The sequence below is a fragment of the Culex pipiens genome, chromosome 3 (genome assembly GCF_016801865.2).
Source record: "Culex pipiens pallens isolate TS chromosome 3, TS_CPP_V2, whole genome shotgun sequence".
Lineage (NCBI taxonomy): Eukaryota > Metazoa > Arthropoda > Insecta > Diptera > Culicidae > Culex > Culex pipiens.
Genome location: NC_068939.1, coordinates 123,537,617 through 123,550,876, shown reverse-complemented (window position 1 = coordinate 123,550,876; position 13,260 = coordinate 123,537,617). Strand labels below are relative to the sequence as shown.

Genomic DNA, 13,260 nt, shown 5'->3' with positions numbered 1-13,260 from the left:
GGCAGATTTTTGTTCTGGACGTTCTTTTGGCTACTTAACGTTCAAACGATGTAACATTTGTGATGCATCCTCCCCGTGGTCAGCTGGGGCTGAAGATCTGAAGTGAGGTTTTGTAGGTTGAAATTAAAGGCGAACTGCCCTTTCAACTGCTTTCTATGTGTTTTCCTTAAATATGATCAAAATCTTGAAAACAAAACCACCTGCTTCACCCTAATGACCACCAGTATCATGTTTTAATATTAACCCGCATGCTGAAATCGAAAGTGTATCACATTCGTCTTCCCTCATTTCTGCGCGCGACCACTTTTTGTCGCCCGGCCTGCATCAACACCAAAACATTCCGCACAGTCGATACAGGAATGGGAAATCGATTCGCCTCACTGTCTTATCATTCGCCGACGGCAGCCGCAGAGCTGCAATCGCGAGAGCTGCTCCAGTCAGAATGATTAATTATTGGAGGCAGTTTTTTTCCAAAGACTTGGATGGCCTTGCTTCCGCTGCCAGCGGCAGCTCAGCGAAACGTTCTTCGATTGTCGTCCCCGTTGTTTCCTTCCCGTAGATGGGTCGAACGGCATCAGGCAAAACTGTCCGCCTCTCTTCAATCGATATCTCACTGCCGTTGATGATGACAATGGCTCAAATGGACTAGGATCGAGCAGGGTGTCGACCTGGTTGTGAGAAAATTTAATTGGTTGAACTGGTCGAAATTGTGACTCATCGGACCAAACTACCCCTCTGATTTGGCTGTCTTATTTTGTCTTGACTGTCCCTCGGTCTTTACTGCCCTTCTGTCTCAACTGCCCTGCTCTCTCAACTAAACTTTTTTTCTTCTAAATTACCCTTCTGTCTTGACTGTTTTTTTTGTTTTGACTGCCCTTGTTCTTGACTACCTTTCTGTCTAGACTTCTGCGTTGACTGTCCTTCTGTCTTGACTGCCCTTTTTCTTGGCTGCCCTTCTGTCTTGACTACCCTTCTGTATTGATTGCTTTTCTGCGTTAACTGCCATTCTTTCTTGTTTGCTCTTCTTTGCTAACTGCTCTGCTTTCTTGACTGCCCTTCTTTGTTGACTACCTTCTGTATTGACTGTCCTTCAAACTTGATTTCCCTTCTGTATTAACTACGCTTCTGCGTTACTGACTTTCTTATTGACCGCCCTACTGTATTGACTGCCTCTCTATATTAACTGCCCTTTTGTTTTGAATGCCCTACTGTCTCGACAGATTTTCTGTCTTGACTTCCCTTCTGATTTGACGGCTCTTGTTTCTTGATTGTCTAGCTATTTTAACTGCTCTCTACTGCCCATGTTCGTATAAATGTCCCATATGCAAAAACAACAAGCTGAGAAAAATGCATTTGAAGTTTGTCCCACACATAAGGCTACGTGTTAAGTTTTCGCGAAAAAACTGGATTTCCTCCTGATTTTTATTAAAAGTTACTGGATGTTATAGGCTTGTTTGAAAGAGCATACGATTTTGAACCAATCTGCATCAATAACTCAACTTCGATGAAAATGGCAGTCTACATCTTAACTAATTTGTCTTGACTGCCCTTCAGTCGTAATTACCTTTCCGTCTTGACAATTATCCTACCCTACTGACTTGACTGCCTTTTTTGTCTTGATTGCCCTTCTTTCTTGGCTGCTCTTCTGTTCTTATTGCCATTGGGTTTATACTGCCCATCGGTTTTAATGCCCTTCTGATTTAACTGCCTTCCTGTCTTGACTGCCCTTTTGTATTGACTGCCTTCAGTATTGTCTGCGCTTCTGCCCTGACTGCTTTTTTGACTTGATTGTCCTTCTGTATTGACCGTCATACTATAATTGCGGCCGTTCTGTCTTAACTGCCCTTCCCAGTAAGAAATACGGGGCCGATCGGGTCTGATCGTAAGAACGACGATCAGACCTACAGGGGCCGATGCGGGTCTGATTTTGAGACACGCATCAGACCCGAATCAAGGTATTTTGCACCCGAAACGTCAACCTGTCAAGGTTGTTCGAACATCGCAAGAGGCCTACGTGCGTGGCCGATGTAAGAACGACGTAAGGGTGAAAAATCGGACGCGCATCAACCCCTTTTTAGTGCTCTTCTTCTTCTTTTTCTGTCATCTGTCATTGGGTTTGTTTTGATTGAAACAGTTATTTTCAGGTTTTAATTCATTTATTTTGCTGCTCCGCATCACCAACTTAGGCACGATTTTCCGAAAAAAAAACAGTGTACAAATAAAGAATGCTCTGGGCGAAGGAAATGGCTTCGGTTGAATTGGAGTTGGACGCGTTCGTCCAGCGGCTGTTCCAAGGGCACTTGCATCGCGACAGAAGTCCGTCAATCCTGTTCCGTGGTGCTTCGTACAAAAGTTATCTGCAAGGAGGTGGCCTTCCGGCGTGACAGTTTCGGAATGCGCTTGAAGGGAGGGCGAGCTCCTGGAATGTTCTTTTGCTCTGGACCTGGCGTCCCACTCGTCGCTCCGAAGGAACTTGTGAGCTGTCGTCGTTCCAAGGTCGCTGGCAATGCCATGGTCGTCCTGCGTACCTGTTCCGGATTATATCGGCCTGTAAAAAGAGAGGAAAAATAAGGGAATTGAAGAGTTAGAAAGCGGGTAATTGACCGGAATCGTGTTGAAAAATGGTGGCAGTGTTTCAGGAACGTGGACCGGTTCCAGAGATTCTTCCGGGCTTCTCTTCAATGGATGTTGTTTTGGGATACTCACAATCGTATATGTGATCGTCAGGCACAGGTCAGGCAGCGGCTTCCGTCAGGGTCCAGGATCGGAGTTGTCCAATTGTTGCCATGCGCGTTCCGAGCCTAATCCATAGAGCGACGTGACGAGGGAACTTGCAGGGTAATGATTGTACATCGAGCCTTTTTCGTCCAGCGTCGTTTCGAGAGCACTTGCAGGTTGGCGACCTCCCGGCAAGTTTGAACTTTCCGAAGGAACCTTGAGGTCGTCACTGCCGTACCAAGTGACAATCCCGAATAGCAACTAGAGCAAAGTTCTAGAAACATCGTCGGGGAATCTTGGGGGAAAAACTTCGAGGACACGGTTCCGGAGATTCTTCCGGGCTTTGTTCGTACCGCGCGTTGGGATCCTTGTTCATGAGCTCAATCGAGTGCATCTGAACGGGCCGCAGACACACGACCACTGTCGTTCTTGCCAGCATCCGATCCGGAATCGCCCTTTTTGTCGTCATCTGGCCCAACGAGGTTGCGCACACGTCAAGTGACTAGCTCGATTCCTCCGCAGCTTCTACCACATCTTCCCAAGGCCTCGACAGTAGCTCCTCAGGTTCGCTGACTTTTGGCTCCACCACCTTGGATGACTCCAGCTTGTCCGAAATTTCCTAGATCCGCCCAAGAATCTGTTTAGGCTCGCTCTCCGAAAGCGTCGACGATGGTTGCTGGCGGTGCTATTGGTTTGAACTCGACCACCGCAACCACTACCCTGCGGTTGACTTCCCTGCAGACTGTTTCCGGAAGGATTTCGCACTAGTTTAAGCTTCTAGAACCTCGATCCTGGCCGCGGCCTGCTTGTGTTCCATCTCTCCGCCGCCGACGAAGAAACTCGCCGGTCTCGCCTTGGAGGTTGCTGGTAAATGATGGCGGATGATTTCAATCCGTCCGAGTTCCGATTGGCCACCCACGATTTGAGCGGCCCCAAGTGTTACAGTCTCCTCCTTGTTCCCTCGCTTGTTCCCGTGCGTTCCGATGAACTTTTTCTTGAACTCGCCCAACTCAAAGGGGAGCTTAACAGGCCAAGGACTGGGCAGATGTCCAGGTTTAGGGTTGATTGCAGACCAGCCCAAAGTCACTACAAAAAGCGATCTCCATTCTTTATGCTGCTAGTTATCGTCCCACCGTCGTCGTTCTCGCCCTTGGAACCGGTGAGGGACGCCCTTGGAATAGACCGGAGCATGAACGCTTTGCAGTTGAGCAGCTTGCTGAGCCGGTGAACTGCATCTCTGAAAATATGGAAAAGATGCAATTTTAAAATGAAATTTTATCACATTTGGTTTTTTTTTCTTACTTAGTACTTTAGAACAGCCAAGTCGTGCATCGAGGGTGTCTGGCTTGCGGCAGGAGTTGAGGCTGGCCGGTGTTACGGTTCTTCAAATGGTCGGAGTCATCTAGGCAGGACTGCTGGCGTTGAAGAGATGGTGGTGGATGGGGCGACGATGGGAAACATCGTCGTTCCAAATTGTGTCTCCATGTTCCGGTCTCCATTGACAACTTCAGCGCGTTTCGGAATCGAGGCTTTTTCAACTTTTCTGGCGTTTAGTCCGGGTGCACGGTAGAGTGCACATGGATCAACCGGAACCGGCGAGTTCAACTAGGAGTGATTGCGCTGTCCATGTCCTCATCATCCTCGACTAACATAGATGTCCGCCGTCACGGAATCATCTTCCGCAGCTACACTGTTATGACGCCGCGACGTTCGGCGATCACCGGAATCACCAAGCTGGCCAGCATTCACTAGGTGGTATGCAACCAACGGTTCCGGATTCTTGATCGCATTGTTACCCACCCGCCGGGTCGGTTCTGTCGACGTGCAATTGTTTAGAGAGTCGCGTTTCAGAGAGTGGCCCGTTTGGTGGTTATCTAGGACTTCCTCGGCTCGGCAGGAAGGTATCAGTCGTTTAGCAGATTGGCCAAAACATGTCGTCGCTTCTGCGCTTCTCTCTGACATTGAGAAGTCCGGAAACCTGCCTCCCAATGGCGGAATCTTTGGCTTGGCCCTGGTTGTGCTCGTGCTGTTTTTGCAGTGAACTGGTAGAAGCCAATTTGGACGTCTCAGGCGACGAAATTTTGGCGATTAATGTGGTTACGATGGCCACTCTGTTCTACTCCTGCTGTGGTTTATGTTGGCGCTGCATTTCTGCCACGGATTTTTCTCGCGAAAGGCCAGGTCGTGGATCGCTAAAAAAAGTTAAAATTATTCTAGTATCACTCTGAGTTGGTAAGATTCCTTACCCTCTGCTGTGTCGACGTACCAGCCCCTGACGGGTTACACAGCCTAAGAATGTCCCCAGGCTCCGTTCAAATCCGGTTGCTATTCCGCGCTGTTTAACATGTTGTGATGCTCAGATGCCTTGGTTGACGATGACGATCCTGCTACACCACCTTTTAAGGCCATGACCGTCATTGAGTCACTTCCGCGCATTACGTTTCGAGACCGTGTAGTGTTGTTCCGAGAGCTCTTACAGGTTGGCCAGCGTCCGGCGGCCATGACCGTTGCGTGTGGCGGTTCCGGATTGCAAGAACCTATTAAAAAGAGAAAAAGAATTATTGCTCTGACTCTGGACGAAAATATTACAAGAACATTACCTAATTTATAAAAACGGATAGGCCGGGAACGTGAACCGGTTCAGCATTTAATCCGTCGTCCCAAGGGCATGTGTAGGGCGACGGACGTCCGGCCAGCGTGTTCGGAGCTGACTCTTTCCGGTGGCGACAAGCCTGCGAGCCTGTTCCATGATGCGTCTATCGAGGGAACTTCTGGAGCCATGGCCGTTCCGCGTGGCAATTTCGGATTGCATGAACCTATTTAAATAGAACAATTGAACTTAAAGTGGACGAAAGTGTCACAAGAAAATTACCAAAATTTTTAAAGGAATTGGCAAGGAACGTGGAACGGTTCCGGTGATCTTGACCTAGCACCATAGTGCAGCATTTAATCCGTCGTTCCGAGCGCACATGCCGGGCCATGACCAACCATCGAGGCTGTTTCGTGCAATTTGCCAATTACGGTATTGAAGCGCTGTGGAAAATAATTACGTTTATTCGCGTTTTTATTTACCACGCTTCGCCGGGCTGGGACGGGACGCGACTAGCAAGTTGCGGCTCGCGAGGTCAATTCCCGCATTCCGGTGGGAAGCGCTGCGGACCCCTAAATGTTCGGCCATGGCCCTAGAGTACCTTGTAGTGAAGCCGGCTGGGGTCATTTCCTCACCCAAAAGAAAGGTTTTTGAGCTGGAAAGGGGGAAGGTTAGTTTGGAAGATTTCAAGGATGATGATGCAGCGTTGCTTTCGTCGTTACTTACAAGGTCATGGTCGTCCCGAGTAGCATTTCCGGAGAGCAGCAGAGGGAAGGTTCGTTCGTGCAGCATTACATCCATCGTTTGCGAGCACTTGTGCTGCGCTGCGTCTGCTGCGTCGTTTCGAGGGCACCTGCAAGGCCATGGCCGTCACGCGTGGCAATTCCGGATTACGATTGGGGTGAGAATTTCTAGGAACGTGGGCCGGATTTTGATGTAGTATTGGACCCCGGTCTTCCGTCTTCACACTTTTTACTCTTCAGCTGCTGATCCAGTTCCTGCAGCTTCGTGGCCGCGGCCTGCTTGCGTTCCATCTTCATTCGCTGGTCCTCTTGGCGACGCAACTTGAGACGTTCCTTGGCCTACCTCCGATGCTGACGTGGCCATTCTATTGCGAGGGCGGCTGCTGTTGACGGACGGCCGATTCACGCTCTTGGCGTTCGCGTTCACATTGCTTGTTGTTGTTGCTTTAGTTGGTGGCGGCTTCTGGTTGCAGTCAAACTCGTCGTCCTTGGCCAAGCCCATTACTTTGATGATAGCCTCGATGCGCTGCAGCTCCTCGTCCTGGATGAAAGGTCGCTGAACGACAATCTCCCGCCGGTGGTCGTCGTGATCCCGGTGCTGGTCTCGCTGTTGCTGGTTGGCCAACCTTGGAGGTTGCATTTGTCCACGATCGCCTTCTCCGTAGGGGTCACGATATCTACCACCAGACTGCGTTGAGATTGAAGATGATTCGTACCGCCACCGTAGCCGTCCGAGACGAAGCTCGGGGGGATACTGTTGTATCCGCCTCCGACGCCACTGTTATTTCGCATTCTACGATTGTTCCAATCGTCGTTCATCGGTCCCGACAAAATGAACCGTCCGAAGGAGGCGGTGCCGATCCGGAACTTCCACCTGGCCTCATCTAACGATCGTGCAGCTTGCGAATGTCCACGTCAACCGGATCAACTTCCGGCATCCTTACTGTCGACGCATTGCTTGTGTCCTTCTCGTCACTACCGTGGACGGACACTCATGTTAACCGGGATTTTGTTGGTGTGATGATTACTGTCACGGAACCATTATCAGAGCGGAAGAATCATGTGAGACACGACGTCGCGGCTTTTGACACCACTAACTTTCACATTCTGCTCGGAAAAAGAAGTGGCACAAAGCAAGGCCGTTTTCGGTTCGAACTCTGCAGCTGATGCCCCGGGAGGTTGGTTCCACCGTTGTTTCCGTTGAAGTGGTTCTGAAGTATGGCGAACTATCCACGTTGGACCGTTTGTTATAGACAAGTAGGGGAGAGTGGGGAGACTTGATCCCCGGGGACACTTGATCCCAAGCCTGTATCTCGTCAGCATGTGGGTAAAACAATTAGCTTTGTTCTAGAAAGTTGTGCGAAATTGACTAAAACTCATTGTAGAAAACAAAGAAAAAAATTCAAAAAATTTTAGATAGAGTTACACACATTTTTCTAAAAAGTGCTCCAAAAAACTTCCAAGAGATCTTTTTTCTTTGTTTTGATAAGTATAGAAAACACTCAAAAATTATTCAAAAAATATTGTTTATACATGAATTGTTTGATAAACATATCAACTCCAAAACCCTTACGTATTTGACGTTAAATTTATCGTCATACTATTTTTACAATCAATTGTTTAAAAAAGTGCGTTTAGGGAGACTTGATCCCTGCATTTTTACAGTCACTGGAATCAGCCTCAAGATCAAGTAATTGGCTGGGTTTTCGTACATAGTTTCCTTTAGTATAGTTGTGCATAACTTCCTGCAGTTTGAACCATTTTTCAAAAGTTTTGTAAACAAAAATTACCAGCTTTTGTAAACATGCTCAATTTTGGTCTAAAAAAGAAAATTTTAAGTTTTTAATTTTTTGGCATTCTAAACTTGTTATATTTTGAACACAAACGTACAGGTTTAATGTAAAATTGCTGTAACTTATAGAAAATTAAAAGTTTGGATGAATAAAAAACATTTTCCTTAAGATTTCTTCAAAATGTTGAAAGGGGGATCAAATTACCCCCAACATTTTGAAAATGCCGGTTTAAAATATTTTTTTAAAACGCTTGGCATGATTCGAAGAGTTTATCTGATGAAATACCCTTATCAGCCAAACATAGTTGAATGTTTAAGCTTTCAATTCATGCAAAAAGATCATAGTTTTGTGAGAAATTGACAGAGTTATGTGCGATACAAAAAAAGGGGATCAAGTCTCCCCACTCTCCCCTACGTTGGACCGTTTGTTATAGACAAGTAGGGGAGAGTGGGGAGACTTGATCCCCGGGGACACTTGATCCCAAGCCTGTATCTCGTCAGCATGTGGGTAAAACAATTAGCTTTGTTCTAGAAAGTTGTGCGAAATTGACTAAAACTCATTGTAGAAAACAAAGAAAAAAATTCAAAAATGTTTAGATAGAGTTACACACATTTTTCTAAAAAGTGCTCCAAAAAACTTCCAAGAGATCTTTTTTCTTTGTTTTGATAAGTATAGAAAACACTCAAAAATTATTCAAAAAATATTGTTTATACATGAATTGTTTGATAAACATATCAACTCCAAAACCCTTACGTATTTGACGTTAAATTTATCGTCATACTATTTTTACAATCAATTGTTTAAAAAAGTGCGTTTAGGGAGACTTGATCCCTGCATTTTTACAGTCACTGGAATCAGCCTCAAGATCAAGTAATTGGCTGGGTTTTCGTACATAGTTTCCTTTAGTATAGTTGTGCATAACTTCCTGCAGTTTGAACCATTTTTCAAAAGTTTTGTAAACAAAAATTACCAGCTTTTGTAAACATGCTCAATTTTGGTCTAAAAAAGAAAATTTTAAGTTTTTAATTTTTTGGCATTCTAAACTTGTTATATTTTGAACACAAACGTACAGGTTTAATGTAAAATTGCTGTAACTTATAGAAAATTAAAAGTTTGGATGAATAAAAAACATTTTCCTTAAGATTTCTTCAAAATGTTGAAAGGGGGATCAAATTACCCCCAACATTTTGAAAATGCCGGTTTAAAATATTTTTTTAAAACGCTTGGCATGATTCGAAGAGTTTATCTGATGAAATACCCTTATCAGCCAAACATAGTTGAATGTTTAAGCTTTCAATTCATGCAAAAAGATCATAGTTTTGTGAGAAATTGACAGAGTTATGTGCGATACAAAAAAAGGGGATCAAGTCTCCCCACTCTCCCCTACGTGAATCGGTCTTCGTCAAACGAACCTGGACGCATTCGTATTGCGAATGCCCACGCTTGCGACGTCCAAATTGTCGTTTCCAGGGCAGGTTCAAGCGCACGCTCGTTTTGCAAGCTATTATCGGTCTGATCAACCAGACGTCTACAGCTGGGAAGAATCTATACAAAAAACTAACTTAATCCACCTATGTGGTTGTTGCCTTCCTCACTTTTCACCAACATTTGGTGATATGATGGGTTTGGACACAATTTCTATCTATCTTCTATCTATATATATATATATAAAATTTCGACGGTTTTGTTCGAACGCGAATCAATTCAACACAGAACGTCGGATCGAGGTGATATTTGTTGCGTTGGGTTCGTATAAGTCCAAGGAAGGTTCTTACGCCAAAAAGTTATAACTTTGGCCACTCTGGAACCGATTCCAGAAAATCTGCAGATTATATGGAGAATGTTACGTAAAATCAAATTTAGATCACAGGAGGCTGAAGAAGCATAAGTGGTCATAACTTGAGACAGGGTTGCCAGATCTTCAATGTTTTGGACTCATTGGAAAGGTCTTTCGATGACCTACCCAACGATGGGTTGGATGATGGATCCGGAAATAGTTTACATACATTTAAGTGAGATCCGGCATCAAAAAAGTACATAAATATCACTTAAGTGGTCATAACTCGAGACAGGGTTGCCAGATCTTCAATGTTTTGGACTCATTGGAAAGGTCTTTCGATTACCTATCCAACGATGGGTTGAATGATTGATCCGGACATAGTTTACATACATTTAAGTGAGATCCGGCTTCAAAAAAGTACATAAATATCACTTAAGTGGTCATAACTCGAGACAGGGTTGCCAGATCTTCAATATTTTGGACTCATTGGAAAGGTCTTTCGATTACCTATCCAACGATGGGTGTGATGATGGATCCGGACATAGTTTACATACATTTAAGTGAGATCCGGCATCAAAAAAGTACATCAATATCACTTAAGTGGTCATAACTCGAGACAGGGTTGCCAGATCTTCATTTTTTTTGACTCATTGGAAAGGTCTTTTGATTACAAATCCAACGATGGGTTGAATGATGGATCCGGACATAGTTTACATACATTTAAGTGAGATCCGGCATCAAAAAAGTACATAAATATCACTTAAGTGGTCATAACTTGAGACAGGGTTGCCAGATCTTCAATGTTTTGGACTCATTGGAAAGGTCTTTCGATGACCTACCCAACGATGGGTTGGATGATGGATCCGGAAATAGTTTACATACATTTAAGTGAGATCCGGCATCAAAAAAGTACATAAATATCACTTAAGTGGTCATAACTCGAGACAGGGTTGCCAGATCTTCAATGTTTTGGACTCATTGGAAAGGTCTTTCGATTACCTATCCAACGATGGGTTGAATGATTGATCCGGACATAGTTTACATACATTTAAGTGAGATCCGGCTTCAAAAAAGTACATAAATATCACTTAAGTGGTCATAACTCGAGACAGGGTTGCCAGATCTTCAATATTTTGGACTCATTGGAAAGGTCTTTCGATTACCTATCCAACGATGGGTGTGATGATGGATCCGGACATAGTTTACATACATTTAAGTGAGATCCGGCATCAAAAAAGTACATAAATATCACTTAAGTGGTCATAACTCGAGACAGGGTTGCCAGATCTTCAATGTTTTGGACTCATTGGAAAGGTCTTTCGATTACCTATCCAACGATGGGTTGAATGATTGATCCGGACATAGTTTACATGCATTTATGTGATATCCGATTCGCAACTCTGGCACTTTTTTATACGTAACTTTTGAACTACTTATCGGATCTTCAAACAATTCAATAGTGCAGTATGGGGCACCAAACCGGATCGAATGCAACTAGATTGGCTCAAATCGGATCAGCCAGTGCCGAGAAAACTTGGCAAGAATTTTGAGCACCAAAGGGAATACGCACACACATACACACACACACACAGACATTTGTTCAGTTTTCGATTCTGAGTCGATAGGTATACATGAATATAGGTCTACGAGCTGTTTTTCAAAAGTTCATTTTTCGAGCAGGATTATAGCCTTACCTCAGTGAGGAAGGCAAAAACACAGTTACTATAACGAAATTACCAAAAATCAGAAAAAATTACCAAAACCATGGTTATTTCGCTCTTATGGTCAACGGGCGGGGAGGTTATTGGCCAGGTCCATCGTTTATCGGTTCCTTCACGTCGTAGGGACGAGACGGAAACCAACTCCTTGCTGGGCCAGTTCCTGCATTTCGACTGGTTGTTTCCGGAACAGTGGCAAGGTGCAGTTTCTCTACTCCTTGATCTCATTTTGCTAAGACCGGAAACAGCCGTCGAACTTGAACCTTCTTGTCTGCCTGGCCATGCAGTATTGTCGACGAATCTTTTGATTTTCCGCACCAGAATGCCGGCAGGTTCTTGCTGATAGACTTTCCCGCAGTGTTCCCTGCTTTTCCTCCTAGTGAATGTCCCGTATGTCCTTCCGGAGATTTGCATGGTTCATGCTGGGAGAACTGACCAGGTCTAATGGGCTGACTGCCTTGCAAATGATCTGGACCAGGTTCCGGAAGCATCTTTGGAGTTGAAATTCTGGAAGAAATGATTTTTAATAATAATTTAAAACCAGCGTTCTGAGCTAATTACCTACCATTTGAACACCGTGACCCATTTTCCTCAGCTCAGCTGGCATCTCCGGAAAAGCTTGTCCTTTCGAGGGTCAGCACTTGCCGGCAGGTTCCGGTGGGCGATTCAGGTACGGACTTGTTTTTGATTAGCAGCAGATCGGCACGGCTTTAATGAGGAGAACTTTAAATTAATCAAATTTACTCGGAAATACAAGAATTGACTCACCGTGAAGCTGAAATTCTTCCGAAATTTTCCCGACTTGAAAAAAAATTGTCCAAAAGCAAGATGGTTGTTTGGCAGTTTGACAGTTCTTCTAAATTTTTGCAATCACGAAAGAGCGAGAGAGCATGCTTTGCGAAACTTCGATGAAAATCAAAATATTGCCTTCTCTTTTACTCTACCGCGCAGCATACAGTTCATCGAAATTTTCGAAAAACATCGTTGCCTTACAAAACATCGTGGGTCTACGGACTTTCAATCTGGGTTCCGTCTTGACTGCCTCTCTGTCTTGATTGCATCTCTGGTATGACTGCCATCTTTACTGCCCTTTTGCTATGACTGCTCTTCTGCTTTGAATTCTTATCAATCTTAAGTGCCCAAATGTTTTTACTGTTCTCTTTGTGTTTACCACCTTACTACCACCTTGACTACCTTACTAACAAGACTATTTTTCAGGCATTAGCACCTAAGGAAGCTTTTTTTTAATCCGTAATCGAAAACTTCTGTCTTGACGTTCCTTCTTTCTTGACTGCTCTACTATCTTGACTGCTTTCCTGGTTTGAATGCCCCTCTGTATTGACAGTTTTTATGACTTGACTGCCTTTCAATATTGATTGCTTTTCTTTCTTGAAACTGAAATCCTATTTGGACTGCTCTTGTGATTCGACTGCAATTCTAACTTGACAGTCCTGCTTTCCTGTTTTGACTGCCCTTCGTACTTGATTGCCTTTGTAACTGTCTAAATTGCTCTTCTGTCTTGACTGCATTTCCCCTTGGCTGTTCTTGTGTCTGTGCTACGAATATGTCTTGACTGCCTTTCTTCCTTTGCTTCTTTTAGACTGCCCTTCTGTCTTGACTTCTCTACTGATAAGACTGCCTGTTTTGACTGGTTTTTTGTCTTAAATGTCCTTCCATCTTAATTACTTTTGTGCCTGCCTTCTGCTCTTCTGTCTTGAATGACCTTCTGTCTAAATCGTTTTACTGTCTCTTCTGCCTTTCTGCTTGACTGCTCTTCTATTTTAACTGCCCTCTACGTCTTTACTAACCTGTATTGATTACTTTTCTACCATGATTCTTCTTGACTGCCCTTCTGTCTTGACTGTTTTTCTAGACACCTCATTGTTCTTGACTGCCGTTCTGGCTTAACTGCCCTTGT

At 44.5% G+C, this 13,260-nt stretch overlaps 1 long non-coding RNA gene across 3 annotated transcripts; it reads right to left on the bottom strand.

Moving 5' to 3' along the window:
- Window positions 1-494: 494 nt before the first annotated feature.
- On the bottom strand, window positions 495-12,675 carry LOC120412982 (uncharacterized). 3 transcript variants are annotated; one of them, XR_005604890.2, is made up of 10 exons: window positions 12,111-12,675; window positions 11,904-12,050; window positions 11,382-11,849; window positions 9,257-9,389; window positions 5,591-5,751; window positions 5,319-5,534; window positions 4,965-5,255; window positions 4,021-4,910; window positions 2,707-3,955; window positions 495-2,548 (listed from the first exon to the last, which is right to left on the bottom strand). It is a non-coding gene; the product is annotated as an uncharacterized LOC120412982 (long non-coding RNA). The 3 variants fall into 3 exon arrangements; XR_005604889.2 differs by having other exon boundaries at window positions 496-2,548; window positions 11,908-12,050; window positions 12,111-12,671; XR_005604891.2 differs by lacking the exons at window positions 9,257-9,389; window positions 11,382-11,849; window positions 11,904-12,050; window positions 12,111-12,675 and adding exons at window positions 5,910-5,963; window positions 6,035-8,256 and having other exon boundaries at window positions 497-2,548.
- Window positions 12,676-13,260: the final 585 nt, after the last annotated feature.